At 38.1% G+C, this 24,355-nt stretch overlaps 1 long non-coding RNA gene across 1 annotated transcript; it reads left to right on the forward strand.

Annotated features, from left to right (window-relative positions):
* Positions 1-817: 817 nt before the first annotated feature.
* Positions 818-21,075, forward strand: LOC126926886 (uncharacterized). The gene is made up of 3 exons (XR_007714990.1): positions 818-1,104; positions 20,049-20,095; positions 20,756-21,075. It is a non-coding gene; the product is annotated as an uncharacterized LOC126926886 (long non-coding RNA).
* Positions 21,076-24,355: the final 3,280 nt, after the last annotated feature.

Raw genomic sequence — 24,355 nt, forward strand, 5'->3', positions numbered from 1 at the left:
CTATTCTATTTTTTCTCGTATATTTCCTTGTTTGGAAAAAGGAATAATTTATGACTTGTAATTTGTAAAATTACGCTAATAATATCAGTTTACTTGTACAAGATGGCCACCATACACATATTTGTCACATTAGAAAATATAGACCTAACCAAACAGGAATATTACACATTACAAGTTAACGTACATATATATGTAGTATCTATTTACAAGTATCGCAGATTACCTCTTGAAAAGTAAGAAAACATAAAGACTAAAGTAAAGTTGTAAATCTAAACTACAGTTCAAGTTATACAAGGCATGCAAAGCTTCTCTTGAAACGTTAGGTGCGTACTTCGATATACAATATAAAGAAACATAGCCCGCGAGAAAAGCTATATAGTACATACCATACAGATCCCTCGCCATAACTTTGTCAATATGCGCAACGAAATCGGTAATTTTCGCGCCACCACTCAAACGCCGTTTCCCTCGCTTTGGATAATTGAATTAAATCCAGATCGTCCATGTTTACAGCGAAGCAACATGTAATACCGCCAAAAGTGCTTTCCACCCCCTCACATAACTGACATCGGCCGTCCGTGGATCCAACGGAAGGATTTTGAACGTTGGAGAATGCGTAACGCTGATTGGCTATTGAGCTCGGGGGTCGATCGTATAAAGGGACGCCGGGTCGCAACGAGCCTCACAGTACCGCTTCGACTGTGAACGCGATAGGAATTGGACCGTTTATTTTACAAAGCTCATTTATCTTTTGCAACAATTACATTCGAATGTCTTTTCAAGCGCTAACGACATAATCGACGTTTGGTAAGCGATTAGTAACTGCGAATTCGTAGAATTCGTGGATAATTCTCGAGCTGTTTCGTGCGTACGCGATATTAAGTGGCACGCAAACAGGTGCACCTATTCGCGTAGCGCAAGAAATGTATCACGGAGGTCGTTGCAGGTAATATCCATCGACAGACGGGACAATTCGGGTGCACGATCTATGCCTATGACTGTGCAGTAGGGCATACTCTTCTCGACCACTTGTCTGGCGCCAACCACGACTATTGTCTCGCGAAGGCCAAGCTGTAAATCTTCGTTGCTTATACCGTTTTCTTGGTGAGTGTTAATTTTTTACTTATTCGATGGTATAATAATACCGTTATTACGAGGTAAAAGTTTTGTTAATTTTCATCAAATTCCGTTCGTTTTTCATTACCAATTTTCAATAAATTATCGTTGCTTGTCTGTCGGATTCGTATTATTATAGTATTTTAACTGTCTATGTTTTTAACGTTCCATGGCTAGAAATCCACGAACAGTACACAAATTACCAATTGCTGTTCTTTTATCTACGCGACGTTTAATTTCCGTTAAAAATAAATTACGTTTAAAAAACTAGTTTAAAAAAATGACTCGGTTAACCGGTTAATATCGGATTCTTGCTATAGTTGTTACATGACTTTTTACTATTTTTTGTCTATTGCCAAATAACCTTTCTCATGGTAGGCGGATCGTACACGATTATAACGTGGAGAAAACGTGAAGGGTAATCGTTTTACTAACTCGTTGCCTTAATTGGTTTACCTTAACTATGTTGGCTGTGTCAACCGATGATACGGGTTACGCTTATTTCATTGTTCACGCAACACGGTATAACGGTACATATCTGGAATCTGCATAGATGATTAGGGATGAATGTTATGGAAATTTCCAATCTAAACAACCCAGTCTTCAATGAGTATCGATCGATCGCATTTTAATGTCGTTAATTACGAGCAATTATATTAATGAAACTATCGTAAATCTTGTACAAATAAAAACAAAAAAGGATCAAGAAATTAATATTATTGTTACCATCGTTGCGCGCAAATATTACGTACAGTGGGTATTTTATCGTAAGAAGGAACATATTACTTTGTCCCAAAAGTTTCTTTCCTTTTATAAGGAAATTATTTAATTGTTAGTACATACGCATCTTCTAACGAATGGGAACAACTTCGAGTCACCGTAATCATCATATCGAATGGAGAAAAAAAAAGATCGAAAAATATATATATTGGAAACTTTGAATCTAAAATCTGATATTTATACGAACGTTGTAGCACGAAATTTAATTTCTCTTCTTTTTCCGGCTTCCGTAAAACGACTGCGTCTAAAGGACTTTCGAAACTTAATTATCCCGGTTGAATCTTTAAAGTAATATACATGGACTAACTTTTCATTGAAGACACCGGTAAGGAAGAAAATCGCCAGGAACTGGTAATTATCGAGCGCTTCCACAATGAGTAGACGGTCAGTTTGTCTAACTCCTTCATTCAAGGATAGCGCATACTTGAAGTGTTTCCTACTCCGGGGACTGTTATTGAAATGCTTGGAATTGCACGTATAGTTGCGCAGTTATGCGTTTAAGGGCCACATCTGTCATCTCGATTTTTTTATTATCGTTGCACACCACCTTGCATGATTTTAATAATATTTAGACAGAAGAAAAAATATGAATAAGTATTCTTGTTATTATTTGCGTTATTAAGTCAAAATGGAAAATACCTTCGGTTCGAACAGTTGATTTTAATCAACTTTAGTTGAAATTCGATTTGTACTTTGGAAATTTTAATCGGTTGCAGAATATATAATATTAGAATATATAATAACGGATATAATATGCAAAGTTAAATGTATTCTACGTCATTGTCATTATTGTTATTGTTTGATCGTGATCGGAGAATAATATTTTAAAAGACATGACGAATATATGGCATAGAATTTGTATTATGAGATCGAAATGGAAGATACTTTTAGTTCGAAGGTTTGATTAAAATTCAAATTTCATTGTGCTTGGCGAATTTCCATCGATCGTAGAATATACAGCTAAAACATCGATGTAACATCGAAAGTCAAGCAATATTCTACTTTCTCGTTTCGCTTGTTATCGTCATGTACAGCCTCGTAATATTTTTAAAACCATAGGACACATATAAATGAGATATAAATACGTAAGTGCGTTATTAAATCGAAATGGCAAGTACTTTCGGCTCGGATATCGATCAAAATAATATTGAGAGTGAAATGCAAGCTATGTGTATCACGCGTTATTTCAGCGCGAAGTTTCGGTGAAATTGAACCGAAAAATTTGATTTCAACGCAAATCAAACGCTGGTTGGCCGTGTCAAAAACATATCGCCGTATCCACTGTTTTGGTCCGGTTATTTCACGCGTGATGACACATATGCAAAATTGAAAGTCCTTTACAACGTACGTACACAAGTGTCCCGTGTGCTTCTTATCTCTCCTTACGCATAAAACGCTATGTGTATATTTCGAAATATGAGAAACGGTTGATTTGCTGTACAAAGTGCAACGTCACGTGATTTTTATCGAAAGCTATAACCATACCAGATATAACGTTACAGAATAAAATACGTCGCGAAATACCATTACAGCGTGCTTGGTTTTATTTTCTAATCTTTTTATCCTAACTTTGTCATTTCGCTCGTGCGTGTGCCTTGTAACGTAACGGTAGTAATACAGTTTTTACGTTCACTCGCATACGTAGCTTGCAACGTAGTATACTTTATGTTCAGACTGCTGGCCATAAACTCGATTTACAATAATTATCCTCCCTCTTGCCTTGTATTCTCGCTTAATCATACACACACACACGCAAAACCTTATTTTTATTATTCTTTTATTTTATTCTTTTTTTGTTATTTTACCTTCAGTTGCGATACGTAAAAGATTCTTGTAATTACGCTCCATCTAAGTGTTAGCCTTATACCTCTAACGTTATAAATAAATTCTTAATATCGAATCGACATCGCAGAAAAGGTAAAATATGGAACACTCAGATCGGTTAACAGAACAGAAATGTAGTTGTTCGCAATCATCGAGATCCGAGCATCAAATTGTTTGACTACTCGATGATCCACATTTTGCCATCAGAATAATAAATCTAAAATTTAGCGAAAATAGTTTCTGGCAAAATAAACGTTCAGAAAATGAACGACTAACTGAGTGAAGTAGCCTATAGTCGTTTGGCAGACATTCATCATCGATCGGATTAAGAAAGAAAGGGAGACCTGTTCCATATTTGGCCACTTTCCTCTATGTATGTAAAGTGTTTATAACGTAAAATGCTAAAGTCGAACCTTGTTAGCTCGAAGCCCAAGGGATGAGCAAAAATTTCCGAGTTCTAGAGGTTTCTTCTTATCGAAAACGTCGAGCAAATGAGGTTCGACAAGCGGAAATTCGAAGGAGTACGAAGGTTGAATTGCGTTCATCTTTTCAGGAAACGTTGGTATTTTAAGGTTCCCCTTCGAATTCGTTTGATTCGACGCAAAAGATCAACCCCTGTCATTTTTGCGACTTAATGCGTCTCTCGTTTCAAATATGTCAAATTGACAGAATAGTAGAACATCGACTACGCGAAAGGATAAACAATTAATTTTCCTCTTTGTCATTTGCACGCATTCTAATTCGTTCTTTTTCTCGGAGATATCGGATTTCGTTCACCCGTGAAGGTCACAAACTTTTAGACAAATCGTTGCAATCTCCTTTACATCTTCGATGTGTAATACGAATGGATACGATGGATACGATGGATAATACGAAATCGTTATCGATGTATTAGGTATAATATCGGTTGGTCGGAAAATTCGTTCCGATTTTTAAGGAATTTAATAAAATAAAAGCTTTGCTTAGTACCTTTCCATTGAGGAAATTTCAAGTATGTTTTCATTTATGTTTTTAAGCATATCACGCTGAAAAAACGTTACTGTAAATGTTTTTAAATATGCTCGTTGATTTTTAATAAAATATTACACGTGTTAAACGCTGCTGGGAAAGTTCGTTCGGATTTTTAACTCTTTGGACGATGTAAAAAATCATATTGAAAAGTTTCCCGCCGGAAAGCCTGAGAGGTTCTGGAAGAATGGATATTCAAGTTGCGTGAAATATGGGAAAAGTTTGCGGAAGAAAAAATCGTGCCTGTATAATTCGATAAACGTATTTCGAGTAGAAATGCAAATTAGAACCAAAGGATCTTTTCAATCGTTCGAAAAATACGTGGCAATTCAGGCTATATGCTTGTCAGAGCATCCGCGGAATATTAATTCTGTGTTATAACAGCCACGCATACTCCACGTTTCACGAGTATACTCGTCGTCGCTTACTTTTCGCGACGCATTTTAACACGCTTCTCAGAAAGGTCGCAACAACTAACAGCTTCATATCGTATAAATAAATTAAATCTTTTTTAAGAACATTTTGGCCATTGTATCTTTGATAGCTAAAACATTTTATTCCAGACAAATCCCTTGCTTCGTGCAACCAACACCGAATTATTTTAAATTAGATTGGTCGTTTGGAAAGAAGATACGCGTTTTCCTTTGCCCGCCAATTTGACAGGTGTTGGTAAAAACACGGTGGAAATGACTGGCGCAATGACGAAAAACCTTTAGCTTCCATCGATATGCGTCTGACGTCGACCTTCGAAGAAGTTGGGATACAACTTGCGTCTTACATTTTTCGTCTCGCGTTATTTGCGTAAATATACAAAGAAAGACAGACGTCTGTCTCAGTGTGGTTCCGATCGTTCGGGATCTAAATTCAGACCTAAAACTGTAGGTTCATTCTTCGCCATCCGCACGCTGTTCTCGTGATTCTTTGCCCAGAGTTTCATAAGACAGTCGCTAACGAGCTCGCTAACCGAAAGGTCTGCGACTGCGACCAAATGCTCTGGAACCGTACGACTTTTAAAACGATAAGGATTGACGACGACGAAGACTGAAAATGCGAAATATATATATATAATGCGTTCGTCTAATAACGCACGCACATTCGTACGGTAAATACCTGAGGTTATTTGGTGCAGGATGTGTAGATGTTTAATAGTATATTTATTAACAATTCTCGTTTTCGACTCTTTACGTACAACTCTTGATTCAACAAATGTTTTCTTGATCCGATTCGTTTCTTTTTGTCGCCCTTTAATATCCCCACTACGCACGCGATTGGTGGGCGTCCGAGACCGTTGTTACGTGACAACGGTCTCGGACGCCCACCAATCGCGTGCGTAGTGGGGATATTAAGAGACGACAAAAAGAAACGAATTTTTTTTTTCCAACGTCATTTTCGTCCGTGACCGTTTACACGTGGCAATGGTAGCGGACGCCCACCAATCGCGTGCGTAGTGGGGATATTGAGAGACGACAAAAAGAAACGAATTTTATTTTTCCAACGTCATTTTCGTCCGTGACCGTTTACACGTGGCAATGGTAGCGGACACCTACCAACTGCGTGCGTAGTGGGGATATTGAGAGACGACAAAAAGAAAGGAATTTTATTTTTCCAACGTCATTTTCGTCCGTGACCGTTTACACGTGGCAATGGTAGCGGACGCCCACCAATCGCGTGCGTAGTGGGGATATTGAGAGACGACAAAAAGAAACGAATTTTATTTTTCCAACGTCATTTTCGTCCGTGACCGTTTACATGTGGCAATGGTAGCGGACACCTACCAACTGCGTGCGTAGTGGGGATATTGAGAGACGACAAAAAGAAAGGAATTTTATTTTTCCAACGTCATTTTCGTCCGTGACCGTTTACACGTGGCAATGGTAGCGGACGCCCACCAATCGCGTGCGTAGTGGGGATATTGAGAGACGACAAAAAGAAACGAATTTTATTTTTCCAACGTCATTTTCGTCCGTGACCGTTTACACGTGGCAATGGTAGCGGACACCTACCAACTGCGTGCGCAGTAGGGATATTGAGAGACGACAAAAAGAAAGGAATTTAATTTTTCCAACGTCATTTTCGTCCGTGACCGTTTACACGTGGCAATAGTGGCGGACGCCTACCAACCGCGTGCGCAGTAGAGATATTGAGAGACGACAAAAAGAAAGGAATTTTATTTTTCGAACGTCATTTTCGTCCGTGACCGTTTACACGTGGCAATGGTAGCGGACACCTACCAACCGTGTGCGTAGTGGGGATATTGAGAGGCGACAAAAAGAAACGAATTTTATTTTTCGAACGTCATTTTCGTCCGTGACCGTTTACACGTGGCAATGGTAGCGGACGCCTACCAACTGCGTGCGTAGTGGAGATATTGAGAGGCGACAAAAAGAAAGGAATTTTCCTTTTCGAACGTCCTTTCGTCCGTGACCGTTTACACGTGGCAATGGTAGCGGACGCCTACCAACCGCGTGCGTAGTGGGGATATTGAGAGACGACAAAAGGAAACGAATTTTCGTTTTCGAACGTCATTTTCGTCACGCCTTTTTCCAAATATTCGGTGGAGGGATTGTAGGGATATCGATGACTGGTTAGGCCTATTTTCACTTACGCTTCGATGTTATACTTGTATCGACGAAACCGTTGGAAAGTTTTGTTATCGCAGCTACATACGTAAGTGTGTAACACAGATTAACCATCGTACCTGATTAACACTAACTCTTAACGAAATGAATAAGGGCAAATGCACAATTTTAAATAAAATTTTCTATGTCGTTTCACCGGGCTTGGTAAGATTAGCGTTGAACAAGGACAAAAGGCGCCTTTATCCGTCTAACAGGGCATTCTCTTCCCATTCTCATATCGCATCCATTTACACGGTAACGTACGACCCTCGTACTCTGTATTTCTATATCTTTATGGTTATTCCAGACAATGTCAACAATAGAAAGAAAGATTGGTTGCTGACGGCTCGTAACGTATAGCTGGAAAAGTTGGAGCTGCAGAGAGCAACTTGTTAGAGTAGCGGCAATATGGAAGTTGTACTCGCACAGGTAAACTTGGCCATGTAGAAGTCTGGGCTGGGTTAGATCGTGTTCTAAACTCGAGTTACAGAGTTAAAATAACGTATCCGGACGTGTAGATGATTCGAGTTAAAGCAAGCATTATTTTCACTTATAGGAGGCAGCGAAACGAAAGGAATCAAAGAAAATTGTTACAGCCTCGTGCAGGTTTTTGAAGTCATAGGGGCTCGATCGTAAAACAAAATTCGCCGAACGAGCGGGTATTCTATTTACCTGATAAAGTTAAATATTATCGCCCGCGCTACAAAAGAAAAAATCTATTATCCATTTGTTCCTATCTCCACCATTTACATACACCGTTTTTGCAACGGTAAAATTCCTTTGCAAATCATTTTTTAACGAAAACTACGAACAATGTTTTCCGCGTTACTCTGACGCGCTTTTAATTCGCCGTGCTTCATGCGGCTTTTGTCGCAGCCGCTAGCATTGAAATACGTGTCGCGGAAAGGTCGTAGTTGAAGCTGCGCAATAGTAAAGGAAAAAAGGCGCGATATCGGTTCATGTTGTAGGCGATTCGGCGTAAACGCGTGGGAGAGATACCCTGCAACGATTGCCGCGCTTTATTAACTAGCGTAGAGAAGTTGAAAGCGAGAGAAAATTTCAGTGACATCGATGAACACCCGGCGGTATGGAATACGGGTCACGCTTATCCCGGGCATCGATTGGAATTACTCGCACGAGATACGACCACGGATAAACGTTTCGAGGAACTTTTCCGTTGTTCCCAGCGTCGTCTCCTCCGATTTGCGAAATCTTTCGTACTTTTTCCGTCGATGTAACGAGCGTAGTTTCGGTCCAATTGGAACAAGGGTCGAAGAAAGGAAGCGAAATTGCTTTTTGACTCTCGATAGCTCGCTAAATCGCGACCTAGCAAACAACGAATCAGCTTACGCGGAAATGCTGCATTTATGCATAAGAAGCGCGCAAGCCAATTTCTTCGAAGATAATTACGTTCAATTAGCATAGAATTAATATCGTAAGGTCGGAATTTTTTTCCTTTTTATATAAAATAAAAACTGGTATTTTTAACGAGACTTTTTACTCGAGCAGAAAGAACGAGATTGGTTGTTGGTTGAAGTAGCAATAACGATGTGACGAATATCATCATTCGTTCGTTTCACTATTAATTTGGTGACGTTTTAACGACCAGGTATACCGGTTTCATGTTCTGTGCGAAACAATCAGATTGTGACACGTATACGTGTGGGAAATGTTTAAAGATTCGGAAGATAAAAGAAGCGAGTAATAGAATTTAAGGATGCATAGAATTCACAGAATATGCAACGATATATAGGACATTCAAAGTATAATCTTCGTTAGGATATTTAAAAAGTACGACAAATATCTGTCCGGGTTTTAACACTTTAGTGTGACCGTAAAAATATAAATATTCGTATATCCACAATGTAAATATAAAAATTTCAAATAATATTTCCATGTGATGTGGAATAATCGACGAGGAAGTAACAGTCGAAGACTGTTTGATGCACCCTTCTTGCGTGTCAGTATTGTTTCATAAAAATGAATTTAAAAGAAACTATTTGGAAATTGAGGTGGAAGATACCCTAAACTACGATAAAAAATACACACGTACACACTATTTATACATACGTACTGAGAGTGTTCCAAGGATGAAATGTTAAACAGCGTTGAATATTAAAACTATTTTAAAAATTAGAGGAAAATTAAGCCAGCTTACTGCTATTACTATTAGGACCGAGTATTAAGAACCAGATGTTACTAATCAGATGAATAATGAATGAACGAACAACGCAACGACAAGAACAAATTCTTTTTTTCGAATAAAGTCATCACACACACGCGCGCTTGTACGTTCACCTGAAGTATATAATAATTTATTATATTAATTAATAAGCCTATATACTCTACAATGATATAATTAGTTAATCGTTGAGCGTGGTATCGCAGGAAATGCGTGGACGAAACGTGCAAGTGCATGTTTATGCTCGAACGAGAAACTAAGTTTATCGAATAATTGAAAATATTCCGCGAACCTATTCCATAGAATTAAATAAAACGTGGCTTTAAACGTTATAAAATTCCTTCTTCTTCTCGTCTATTCGATTTAAACCCGACTTTTTCGCGCCTTCTTCTCGAACGACAGTAAATTAGAGTTGGAAATATTTAACGTCTCAAATAAATAAATAAATAAAAACTAATCGAAATTCTGGATTGCGTGATTGTGGGAATAATTTTCCCAAGTATTGAAAATTCAGGCAACATAAAGAGCTTAATACGTAAAGATCGAAAGAATGATCGAAAAGTAAAATAGAATTACCTGTCTGTATTATTTATTCCCGAAACTAATGAACTAAAGAGAAAGCGAATGAAGGTGAATTTCCTTTTGAAATTTTATCTCGCATGGGCAAATTACTCTATACTTTGTAGTACGTATACAGGAAATTCAATTTTCATTTAAATGCGGTGCACGTAACCTCTGGTCTATCGAAAGGAGAAACCTACCTGAAGAGTTCAATTCTGCCATGTGATATTTAGACTCATTCTTCTTTCATACATTTTTTCTATATTTCCATTTTAACCTCGTTTCTCCTTTCTCCGCTACCGATAATTTCGCGTTTCTGTCTCCTCCAATGTTTCATCTGTCCACGATCTGTGCAGTGTACGGGTGTCTCGTAGAATTTGAATTTCAATGCGCCGACAATGAGTTACCTACCTGCGGCTTGGAAATTATTTTTCATCGTCCTATTCGAGAGAGTTTACGCAATAGGTAAATTTCGTTTGTTTCGATAAGTCGGTCAAATTAGAAGCGATGCATAATAAAATACGGGTAAAATGTTTCGGGCGAGAAAGACTCCGTGGAACAGCGATTAACCTTTCGCGATTGCATGTAGATTCGATGACGAACTCGAAGATTCTTTATATCGAATAACCTTTGAAGCCACCATCTATGTTTATTTGTTAAGATTCAGATTCAAGTGATCGACCATTTCTGATTTCAAAGAGATGGCTTGGCTTTCTTATTTAGAAGTTTTACATTCGATCTTATGTACGAAGGGAACGTGAATCTTTATATTACTGCAGGGAAAGCTTGAAAGTTGGGGAAAAGTATTCTACATTCGTATTCTACATTCAAAAGTATTCGTATTCTACATTCACCTTTGTTCAATTCATTTTTATGTAAATCATTCCGCGACACAGATAATCGCAATAGAAAAGGACTGAAACTTCGATAAAAACGTCCCGACAATCCGATAAAAATTGTCTATGCAAAGATATTTAATGTTTCCCACGCCTTTCCTCGATCTAATGTTTCTCATCTAATTTTCTATTCGTGCATTTATTCTTCAGACTCGACGAAAAGATTCGCGGACATATATACATGTGGTTTCACGAAATTCTCGGGAAACCGTCCAATTTTCCAATCGTCAGAAAGATTCAGTCATTGATATGAAAATTGGTTTTGTTCCGCTTTCGAAATTTTTCAATTCGTCCTACTCGGGTTTTTGAATCCGATTGGTCTGCCCCCAACAACCTTACGACGAATCGCTCGCTAGGAGACGCCTCCATAGATGTCGGTAGAATTCGTCCAAGTCAAAAATATCCCTGGATCGTCTACCCCCTGCGGAGCAAAACAGATTTCAAGAAAATTTTCTCCGCCCATTATCCAGCAGCGTTTCGTCTTAATGAACAGTTCAAAAGACTATTAATCAGAGGATACGCCGCACGAAATCCTTTTTACGATCCGTCTCACAGTTTGCTAACCGTCGCCAGTAACAAACTCCAATCTGTTCCACAATCAACTCTAATTTCAAGGCAACCTCCACGCTAATTTCATTTTGGCATTCCAAATCGTATCTCGAAATGGAAATCACGTCCGAATACCCGGAAGATATAGTTCGCGGATCATCTCCGCGGGAAACATCGACTTTCTTTATTAATTCGTAATTGAGATTGATTTGTGTGGTTCGCGTGCTGTAATTCTCCGTATGTGCGTATAGCGCACGCGTGTGTGCGAGATACGTGACGGGGGAAAAAATGTGTGGGCGAATGGGAAAGACAGGGGTGGAAAAGAAATGTAGACGCCCAGTGGTTGCAAACAGTATCCGTACGTCGGTGTATTTACTGCTTCATCTACGTTGGCGGATAAGGTGAGGCAGCTTCAAATTGATACATCACGAATTTTATTAAGTTTTCTTCTTTCTAAAATTTGTTCAAAATCGTCGACGATAATCGTCTATTCTGTGGCACGTACGTGCCGGTGGCTGTGAAATTGCAGCAAGTCGTATACGATGGAGGACGAGAGGAAGTTTAAAAAAAAAAAGGATAAAAGAAACGCGACAGTTTTAGAAAAAAAGAAAAGTTGTAATTGATAAGAAGAATTGGATTGCGAACAAGCTTGATACGGATGACTGTCTTCAACGTTGTTGGTGATGAAAGTCGCAATTAGTACGTAAGGTGCAGTTATCGTACACAGTTTTGTGAATTTTAAACTTCCCTTCGATCGCCGCTGTATCTCGTTTTTAGACGCGTTTCGACGTTCGACGTTCGGCGTTCGAGCGCGTTAAAAAGTATTTTTCCGACACGCAATAAAACGTTTCGTAAAATATACGATCTTCTAAAGTGAGATTTACGCGTCGTACAATTTTACGAGCAGTTTGTTCGAAAATGTGCCTCTTAAATGCTTAAATCACTTGCACTATTTTTAGAATTAATCGTATATTCTAGCTGCTGACTTACGATAATAAAAGATAATGGATTTTGTTGAAAAGACAAGTGAGAAACGAACAGATTTATTCTCTTATATCGCATATATGTATTGTAATTTTGCACCATTACATTGTTACATTCTCATCTGCTTCGATAACGAAATTTTCTGTTCCGTACGCTTTAAAGGCTCCAAGATATTTCGTGGTTCGATGGAACGTAGAATATAGCAGATCCATCGTGTCTTCACATTTTATCTTTTATCACTGACCTCTCACCTGCATATAATGTGGATTATAACGTTATTTTAGCATCCGCCTTTTCAGCGAAAGGTATAAAACGCGAAACTCCTCTTCGAGATCCATCGATGTTTCCATAAAACATTTTATATGGGGTATTACCATACACGACACTTTAAGCTTTATAAACAACGTTTTCTCACTCAGTTACATCATACGAGTTACGCCATTGCCAAATGTTAGGCCGACATTAATAAAATTACAAGATAAAACAGTCGTTTCGTTGCAATTTCATTCTACGTTATAACAGCCACACGTACTCCGTGTTTGACGAGTATACTCGTCACCGTTTACCTTTTGCGACACATTCTAGGCACACGCTTTCAAAGAGATCTGGAAGAGCTGATTAATCGTATCATAAATTCACTTATCACTCGCTTTTTATCGAGCAATTATCACAATTTATTAATCACTGACAATTAGTCGGCTAAATGGTAACATGGACCGTTAGCATGGAAACGTAGAAGCATTTCAGCGTTCGCTGCGTACACGGGATTTATCGAGAAAAATACAAGTAGAGTAGAAATGCGTTTATTGAAACAAAACTTTAATTAACGCCCAATTAACGGAACGTTTGCTGGTATTATTCGAGCAAAGAGCGATACGTAGCGAGAAAAATTGGTAAGCTTCCATTATACGAACTCCAATTATATAAACTGTTCTCGTTTCCTGACAACTTTAGATAAATCGTCTTCCGCCATATTTGTCGAACGCGGTTTAACATCCGCAGCGGTCTCTCTGAATCCCGTAAAAACTGTGAAATGAAAGAAACGCATTTTGATCGTTCGCCTGTGCAACAGAACGAACGTTTCTACGTCGCTTTTGTTATTAAATGGTTTCGTAGAAAGTATTACGTGTTTCGTAGTATAGAGCCTTTTAATACAGTGAAAATACGGTCAGTTGGAAAAATCTGCGTACATCTCTTGGATAGAAAAAATATTTTCTACGTAAAGACGCAGGCAGAGAGGCGTGTGCAGTTGTTTAAGCTGTAAGCTGTTTGATAAATGTATTTTTAATATCTTTCTCGATAAATCCTCGTACATAGAAATACTCCGAAATGCTTTCACGTGTCTCTGCTAACGATTGATATTACATTTAGCCGACTAAAAGATTATGACGCGTCAGAACGCCTAGCGTTGCAGCGCGTGAAGTAGATGCGACAGGAACACGTTTACGCGTATACGGTAATAACTTTTAGTTAAATATCAACGTTTTCCTGACTTATCATCGCTCGTACGCAGAGACGAGCTCTGTCACGAAGCTGATCCTCGCTTTAAATTCTTACGTACTTCGACGATATGATTATTTAACGGGGTGTCCTGAATTAGAATGTTCTAAAACAGCGTCTTTTTGTGATTTTTTTTAGAAGGGAAAGAAAGAAACAAAGTTATTGAATTTTGAGGTGTGGCTTTATATATATTTAACGAATACAACAAATTTTTTTTAATGTTAACAAAAAAATTATATCAGATTTCTAATCGTTTTCAATCGGCGTGAAAGATTCACCTCGTAATTCTTGACTGAAACGGAAAAACTAGAAAGGATTAAATTATTATATATTTTTCTTCTCGATGAACTAAAAAAGTTTGTCAAAAAGTTGATTTAAATAATTGTTATAGCACCTTGAAGTTTATTCTTTCTTCTTAAAAAACACATTTTTTTATTTTCCGCCTTCTTTTTTTTTTAGTCCATCGAGAAGAAAAATATATAATAATTTAATCCTTTATTGGTTCTTCGTTTCAGTGGAGGATCACGCCGATTGAAAAATGCAGCCCATGAAATAGGCTTAGAAATAATTTTACGCTGTTATAATTTTTCTTTTACTTTAAAAGAAATAAAAAGAAATTTTTTGTATTCGTTAAATATATATAAAAACATACCTCAAAATTCAATAACTTCGTTTCTTTCTTTTCCTTCTAAAAAAAAAATCACAAAAAGACGCTGTTTTAGAAGTGATTAACTTGCGATTTATCGTATATTTCATCTGTTGAAGTAACTTCATGAAAAATTCTACATCTTTATTTATGTATATCCATGGCCTGGAGATTGCTATTACGCAGATATATTGCAAATAAGGAGCGGCGCATATTATCCTACCCTTGAATGTATATTATATTCTGGGTTGCAAGGTCTAGGAACAAAGAAACTAATAAACAGATTTCTCTTTATGTTCCCTGTAGCCTCTAGCCAAAGCCAGAAGCTTACCTTTTTTGGTAATATTCTTTTGCCATAAATTTATGAACGTGCTCCCTATCGTTCCATTTTCTAGTAATACTAAAAGATTAAGGATCTGAATCAGTATTATATTATATTTATACCTTTAATTTATACCTTATATTTATACCTTTAATCATTTCAGTATACTTTTCTATTACAAATTCATCCACTCGTTATTCGATCAGTCAACGTCAAATTCAACATCATTCAAAACACGAATTAAACGACGAACGAGAAACGCCAGTTCTACGAAATATAGAAAAATAGAAACATTCCGATTTTTCTGATGAAGTTATCGTTTACAGTTATCGTTTCGAGTCAGGTGTTTCCGCTCGATGCGTAACATTTTTTACAATTGAAAGTGAAATTGTCGAGCATCGTTGAAAAAAGATTCTACGTCGCAGCATGTACGAGCAATTTCAGATAAACACAGTTTATATTTTAATCGATGAACGGAGGCTCGATCTCGAGAACGTTTGTCGAAATTAATATTTGTAATCGTGGATTTCGATAATCCGAGAATTAGCTTTTACCTGATAGAAAAGAACTTAGTGGTAAAATATTGTTTTGTCAAACGAGAGGCTGTCTTTAAGTTTCAATCATATCGGGTACTTCGATTTCTTTAGGTGACTTTGATATTAACCCTTTCCACTCTGAATTTTATTTCAATTTCGTTACCAGCAGCTCGCAACGCTTTTAAATTCAATTTGAAATTTACTTTAACTAAAAAAGAAGACAATTTAAATAAACAAAGGAAGAAACAAATTGATTTAAATACCAGTTTTATTCACACTATTGTCGTACCTTGTAATTTTTAAGTGTATGGTATATCTTGGAACAACTTCCAGGATGCAATCCTGGCTTTTTTTCGCGCGTTTCACAAAAAAAGGTGGGTCTGAAAGAATGTCTAGTGGGACTCGACAAAGGAGTTCCTGAGGTAAAAACTGATGTCGAGTCACACTCCACACAGGAATACAAAGGGTTAAATATGCCATGTATCGTTCGTGTACATACATAATTTTCTAATGTAATTTGATTAAATCCGCATGTTGCACGGTTGCACTTGATTGTCCGTGCATTAAACCACCAAGATCAATTTACTGCCGGTATCGACATTAGTATTGACATTGCTAGTATTACGCTTGACGCTTTACGCCATCAAGATCATGAAAATCTATTTCGTCTATTTTTTCACATATGCCATGCAATTTCACTCCTTATCGATATATTTCAATTTAACTTTATTCCAACTTGATCGTGGTGTTTGAAATTAGAGAAAAACGTAAAATAATAAACAGAAAATAATTCTAGTAGTTTCTTACAGTAATTTTCTAAAACGATGCTACGCAATTGATAAAAATATATAAAATAACGCGTAGGGCAACTGTTGTATCATTTTACCGTGTTGCTGATTTTATCGATATAGACGTAAATTCGAAATATCAAATACCTTGACAGGATATTCGACCTGTGATCAAGCTGCTATAAACTCGATGGTATAAACTCTTGGTAAATTATATCGTAAGCATTAAGAATTTGCTATAAATCGTTCGTCGTGCCGTAAAATGTATCAGTTACAGAGCTGATAAAATTTTTCCATCGACGAACGAAATAGACACGCGAATATTTATTCACTTGACCGTGTAACGCTGACAATTTGCAAGTCGTGCCAAATCCGCCGACACGGTTTTGCCTCTTTCTCGCCATAAATCGCACGTGTCAAGAGATTCGTGTGACAATCGATTGCGTTGCTCTTGCTTGGTGATGTTAATCGTAATTAGAAATATGTGCGCACGAATAAATTTGCAAATAAAGCCAAGAGCAGCTTGCAGCTTGCAATTTCCGTTCCGTCGGGCGATACTGCGCGAACAAATCAAAGAGGACAACAGAGTCTCATAAACAAGCGAATCTGCTAAACAAGATCTAAAATGTTAAAAACACGTCGCTGATGGCCACGAGTGGTTTACTGGATATCGAAACTTTAAACTACGTTTCTAATTCGCGAGATGCGCGGGTTACTCGTGAGATAAACGAGATATAGTGGAAACTCATTGTCTAACTCGCTACAAGTTGCAAAGAAGAAGCCATTGATCATTACTACGACGTCGTGCACTGTGCACATTGATTCGTTTGAAACGAGGTTTCTTTATTTTTAAGCGAACTCTATTTATTACCGAACCGAGGTTTTACCAATCTACGCAATTTGTGTTTGTACCGTAACTACCCTTAGGTAACACGAAAACAGAGGTCCTTGTGCCCCGGAGTACCACAGCACAGCTATGTGCCTGACGATATACGCGTTAATAAGCCACGACCCATGCGCATTCTTGAACCCGATAACAGGATAGTTGCGTTGATGCGTAACATTAACATTCGTCATTTTTTCGATCAATTTACTTTATCCAATTCTATGGGATTCACGTTGCAACTATGAAAAGAATTTGCGACTGTTTAGTCGGTATTTTTCTTCTTGCTATTTATTACTCTTCCACCTTTTTTTTTTTTGTACATGAAGAAATCCTCATGAACACTCCGCTGCTGCTAATAATCGGTAACAGCAGAGTACGACAGGAGTGCTCCAGGAACCTCTCATGAATTGTCTTCAGTTGCACCCTTTTCCGTCGTCCTCTTGTTCGAGCCAATCCTAATAATTCTCCGACTGTTGAATTTGATGCTAGGGAGGGGGGGGGGGGCATTGCCCCTAGCGTTATCCCCTGTTTTAGTCGTGGGTCCGTTGGGACGGCGATGAAGCGGTTCTAGGGCTGCCTGACCGCCATCCCCCTGCATGCGTTATCCTACAAGGGTGAGAGTTCTTCTTTCTCTCCCTTTCTGCTCGCTCGCTAAAGAGGCGGACAGCCTCGTATTCCTATGGTTCGCTCTCAACATCATTTCTAGAATCGCCGAGGGTGTGTCAATCTTTCACCTATGACGTGCCGCAGGGAGCAGCTGTGTAGCTCCCACGCCGGACAAAGCTCCAGCGCGTGCTGCGCCGTGTCCCTGCCCTCCCTGCTTTTTAAAATTCGCGATTTAAAATTTATATTAATTTATATTATATTTAAAATTTTCGCGATTCAACGTTCAAATTGAAATCTTTTTCGTTCTTCATTAAGTTAAGATTACTAGAAAATAATCGTAAATGCTGCTTTATAATTATATAATTCAAGTTAGAAGTGTGCACATACCTTACTATCATATATAGAATGAGCAAATACTGTTTACTAATATCTTCTACACGTTTCAACGATATATTCTGGACGTTTTGCTTGCGACGAAATAACGAATGCGACTGGTTTGTTGAAATAAACGAAGCCATGTTATAATGCGTCGCTATCAATTGCGCCACAGTGGCCTCCCCTGACCACTAATAAGATAAGATAAGGGGAAGAATGTTGTCTTACATCGTCATTTTATTATTATTTTGCCATTATATGCTTGGAACAATAAAAATATTCCCGTGGCGTGCTGAGTGAAACATGTGATTTCGGCGTGTCAGTCAAAGTGTTAAGGAAATTGAGCTACTTCGTAGTAATACGTCGAACTTTTTTCTTTTAATTACACAACTTCCGTTTGTGTCTTGAAGTTTCGTAATAGACCTCCGTGGCCTGTCCGTGGTCCGTCGTGTTGATACGTCTTTTGCATATTCTCACACTGAGTTTCACATCTTGTACGTCTGTACGTTGTCAAAGTTTAGGCGCAGCGATAGTACAAGTAGTTAGAGGTACGTTCGAAGGTGAAGTTCAAGTTTCAAGCTTCGAGCGTAGATGTTCAGTAGGAGAGACGCGAAGGTCGTTGGTTGAAAGAGTAGACCATGGACGTAAACCAAGGAGAAACGTAACTGAAATTCTGTGCTACCCAGGAGAACGAGGATGATGAGAAGCGAATATAAAACAAACATATAGGTTGCTGGCAAACTCGAGGGAACAATAACTCGCCTCGTTCGCGTCAATGTCGCCATTGGTACGCGGTTATTCCGCTTTTTGATCCTCGAATTGAATTAACACGAAATAGCAGCCGAAAGCCTTTGTGATTGACGTGACTTTGAATAACAGCGAACAACAAAAATTCGATGCGACGCTCGAGCGCGTGGCAATGGGAGCAGAGGACGCAAGTACGTCAACAGCGGTGCAATTTAACAATTCGAATGTGGTGAAGTGCATGGAAACCTTTAATCCGAAAAATAGCAAAGAAATAACTGCTGTCCCTTGCACGATTCTCGAGCGGCGTCATCGACCGTCAGCTCTATCGATAGCGTCCGTCGCGAAACAACAGTTTGCGTATTGTTCGTTGATAAAATTGCCGAGTATCGATTATCGTTCAACCCGGCGCGGCAATCTTTGACCCGCGGCCGGCATTATTGTCCAATTATTGGAAGAATTCGAGAATCGACGCAGCTTCCTATTGGTTTTGTTCGAATTCACATCCAATTCGCGGAATTAATTGGATTCATTCCTTCAAACGTATCTTCATTTACCTTCGATGTGCGAACGAGTTTCGCAACGTGATGGAACGTACCTTGTGCTACTTCGTTTACCCCAACAGACACAAAACAGAACGATTCTATCGATCAACGAGGATGAGGTGCCTTTATTTCTTTTTTTTTTTTCCTCCTCGGTTTCAGCAGAGTAAAAACAGTGCGCGTAGAGTGCGTTTTGGCACTCGGTTCGGGGATCGGCAATCCATTAACGCTTCTCTGGCTCGTGTTGTTGCAGTTGTTTGCGATTCAAAGTGATTCGAGTTATCAAGCGACGTATAGTTTGGCGGCGTAGCCTGTACAGCTCTTAACGTACCAAGCTAAGAGTTCTCGTAGAAATCACCTCGAGTGCCAAGAAACAAGTTTTTTCGCCAGCAGGAGAAAACTTGATGTAGTTCAGCCTTAACATATTCCAAATTCACGAACGAGGGAAGCGTACGGGTAGAGAGGCGTGTGTGTGTGTCGGCTGTTACTTGCAAAGGAAATTCTATTCGTCGAGATCGATGGCATAGACGAAAGCTAAGAAACGATCGACCAATGTTTATTGAAATTTATATTCTTTTTTCAGAGAAACGACGTTGCGACACAATCTTCCAGTGTTAGTGGTAGCTTATTCGGTAAGTGGAATCACAGTTAAATTTCATAATACGGTATTTTTATCGGTACGTAGAACGTTCTCCGGTAAAACATCAAAATTATTCAATATTGCAATTTACAATGTTTTCTTCGCGCAAGTACCTTTCAAGTAAATTTATTAATTTACTGCAGAGATTACTCGCGTGTTTTTATTCTTCGAAAGAATTGCAAATTAAGCGTCTAACGCAATTTTACGTCGTGCATATTTATGCGCAACTGTGATACGAATTCAGAGGTTCGATAAGGAAAAAAAGAAAAAAATGAAAAAATAATGTGTATTCTGTGCAACCACGGAGAAAGGAATATCCGTTGAACAACCAGTTTGTGAAATATCGATTGAATTTTTTACCGAATAACTTGCTGAAAATAACGTCAATTGTTTTCAAATTAATAAAATTTGTATTCCATGCAAAGATATTAAACCGATAGAAATGCTGATTTTATCTTGACGTTTTCCATTATTTTCAAAACAACTTTCTCAACATTTGTAGCCTGACCTTTTACGGTACACAGTTTAATCTTTATACGGTAACGCACTGTCGTAGAACGTATTTCGCGTCGTATAAGAAACAACAGAGAATAGATTTTCTGTTCGAAAACAATGAAAGAGATTTAATAAAAACAGTTTTATTATCGTGCAGGTACGAGAGACTTTTATCGTGAAAGCTATTTCACGAACATATTTACCATGGTGTACAAAACGGTGGAAAATTCAGGAGATAATTTTCACGAAAAAGAGATATATCACGTAGAAACGTATCATCGAGAAATATATATTAATTATCGTTTGTTCTAATAAATAATTAATAATTCAATTACGATACGCTTATGGTCGATTACAACTCATTCGAATATCTCGTAATGATTTAAACGAAGACGTTTAAAAGACATGCATTGCTCCTTCTATCAGCTCGACCATCGTTAAGATTCTCTGAAAAAGATCATTCCGCGAGTATAAAAAATTACCTTAAGTAATTTGTTGAAAATAACAACGTGAGTTCTCGCTCGCCATCTATATGCTGACGGCTAGTTACAAAAGAAGTAACTAGAAGTTGTTCCTAGACACGGTCGATAGACCTGATCGATAGTTTTAGGACCACCTCTTGCCTTTTGTTTCATTCATTCTTTTGTGACCCTTCTAAGTGTGTGCAATAAAGGTTTTTCTGCTCCGAGAAGTGTGGAGTTATTATCCATATAACATAATAATAACTAACGCGATCCTACCTCTAAAACATAAAATAACAACAGGTTATGGGCCCAGGTTCGATAATTAGTTATTATTTTTATTGAAAATATTTTAAATAGTGAGAATATTAGGGAGCGTAGAAGATAACCTAAAAAAAAAAAAAAAAAAAAGGGGGGAGCACGTGGTCGATGATTCAGTGTTGAATATCGCAAAGACGCCTTATCAAAAAAAAAAATTTGCTTGAGTTATAATACAATAATTAGAAGAACGTAAAGATGTCGAGCGGAATGAGTTCTAATATTGAAAAACTAAACAGAGAAAATTACGACACGTGGAAAATGCAAATGAAAGCAATACTCGTTAAGGATGACTTATGGGAATATGTGGATGGTACAATAAGTAAACCCCAAGCAGCGGATGAAGCCTCTCTATGGAATAAAAGGGATGGTAAAGCCCAAGCTGATATTATTCTTGCCGTGAGCTCGAGTGAGCTATGTCACGTGAAGCATTGCAAAACTTCACACGAAATATGGAATAAATTAAAGGAGGTTTACGAATCCAAAGGACCCGCAAGGAAGGCCACGCTCCTGAAACAATTATTGTTCGCGAGAATGTCCGGTAATGAAAATATGTCCGATCATTTAAACAATTTTTTCAGCCACGTGGATAAGCTAAAGGAAATGGACATTGAAATTGCTGATGATCTGCTGTCAATCCTATTGTTATACAGCGTCCCGAGCACGTATGAAAATTTTAGATGTGCGATCGAATCGCGGGATCAATTGCCTACTCCAGAAGTACTCAGGACAAAGCTATTAGAAGAAGCTAATTCCCGTCGTAATTCGAATGTTGCGAGCGATCACCAGGAAGCCCTACAAGTGGAAGATTCAAACAAATACAAAAGGTATGACAAAAATAAAAATTTCTTAAATAAGAATGGACTTACTAAAGCTAATAAGGCAAAACACATTGAATGCTTTTATTGTCACAAACGTGGACATAAGGCGAATCAATGTTTAAAAAGGAAAAATGATGATCATAAAGCTCAACTAGCCCAAGTCCCTGAAATACCCAACACTGAACAATGCCTACATATTTCCAACACTCAGGACGAAGATGATCAGGGTAATAGTATTATTACTGATATCTCGTTGAATACAAATGTGGAATTACCGAAGGAATGGTGCATTGACAGTGGTGCGACGTCACACATGTGCTGTGACATAAACTGTTTTGAATCCATAGAGCCAATCAAAAATCAAAGGGTAAGATTAGCGAATGACAAATTAGCACAAATCAAAGGTAAAGGTACTGCAATATTATTTAGTTACAAAAAAAATAAACTTGAAAAATTCCGATTGGAAAATGCATTGTACGTACCAGAATTAAAGGCAAATTTGATCTCGGTATCAAAAGTTACAGCGAAAGGAAAAAGAATCATGTTCACAAATACGACGGCCACAATACTTGGGGAGAAGGATGAGATCATTACCACCGCAAGTCGCAAAAGGGATTTGTATATTGTAGATACAAGACCTGAATATGTTGGTATGGTGTGTGAAAACAAAAATACACTTATGGACTGGCACTACAAATATGGACACTTGAACGAATCTGACCTGTGGAAATTAATAAATAAGAATATGGTAAACGGTCTACCTGACATAAGACAGAGTAAAATGAATGCTTGCGAAGTATGTCTGAAAGGCAAACAGGCAGCAATCCCAATACCAAAGAGGTCCGAACCAAGAAAATTAGAAATATTGGAACTGATACATTCTGACGTATGTGGTCCTATAAAACAAGCATCTGTAGGCGGAGCAAGGTATTTTGCCACCTTTATAGATGACACTTCAAGGCTAGTACATGTGTATATCCTCAAGACAAAGGATGAGGTTAAGAGCGCATTCTTGAAATTTAAAGCCCTAGTTGAAAGACAAACAGGAAAAAGGATAAAAGCCCTCAGGACTGACAATGGTTTAGAATATCTAGGAAAGGAGTTCACAAATGAATTGGAAAAATGTGGTATTCGCAGGGAATTTACAACTCCCCATACACCTCAGCAAAATGGAGTGGCTGAGCGAATGAACAGGACACTCGTGGAGATGGCACGATGTATGTTGATACAGTCAAACTTACCTATTCATTTTTGGGCGGAAGCTGTTAACACAGCATCATATATTAGAAATAGATGCCCAACAGTTCATGGTAAAACACCATATGAAATTTGGCACAAAAGGAAACCAAGTGTGAATCATCTAAAAATTTTTGGCACTGAAGCTTATGCACTAAATAAGCGGCCCGATAAAGGTAAGTTTGAAGCAAGATCAACAAAATGCATTTTTGTTGGATACGCCGACGAAGCAAAAGCATTCAGATTATGGAATCCAAATAAAAGAAAGATTATAATAAGTAGAGATGTTTCCTTCCTAAAAAATATTGAATGCCACAATGATGAAACTGAAAATGAACATGAACAATTCAAATATGAATTGATAAACCAAAAACTTGACGAGGAAACCGCAGAAGAGATTCAAGAGCAAGAACACGATGATGATGAAAACATGGATCAAAATGAAAATAGTGGCCAAGATAGATCTGTGGTTAAGAGGGGGCGAGGAAGACCAACCATAATACGTACAGGAAACGTAGGCAGGCCAAGAAAAATTTACCAAACAGTCCCAATAAATCAGGAAATGGTGCAATTAGTCAATGATAATTTGACCGAGTCAGTGGATGAATTGTTATCTGGACCCCATGCCGAAAAATGGAAGGAAGCCATGCAAACAGAATATGACGGCTTGATTAAGAATGATGTTTGGGAATTGGTCAAATGCCCAGCGAATAGATCTCCAATTGGATCAAAATGGGTCTTAAAGACCAAATACAAGGAAAATGGAGAGGTTGAGCGCAGAAAGGCTAGATTAGTAGCGAGAGGTTTTGCTCAAAAACCGGGCATAGAATACAACGAAACCTTCGCTCCCGTGGCTCGATTGACTTCCATTAGAGTCATTATGGCTTTAGCTGCCAAATTGAAACTGGACTTATATCAATT

Source organism: Bombus affinis, unplaced genomic scaffold, assembly GCF_024516045.1.
Source record: "Bombus affinis isolate iyBomAffi1 unplaced genomic scaffold, iyBomAffi1.2 ctg00000059.1, whole genome shotgun sequence".
Classification (NCBI taxonomy): Eukaryota; Metazoa; Arthropoda; class Insecta; order Hymenoptera; family Apidae; genus Bombus; species Bombus affinis.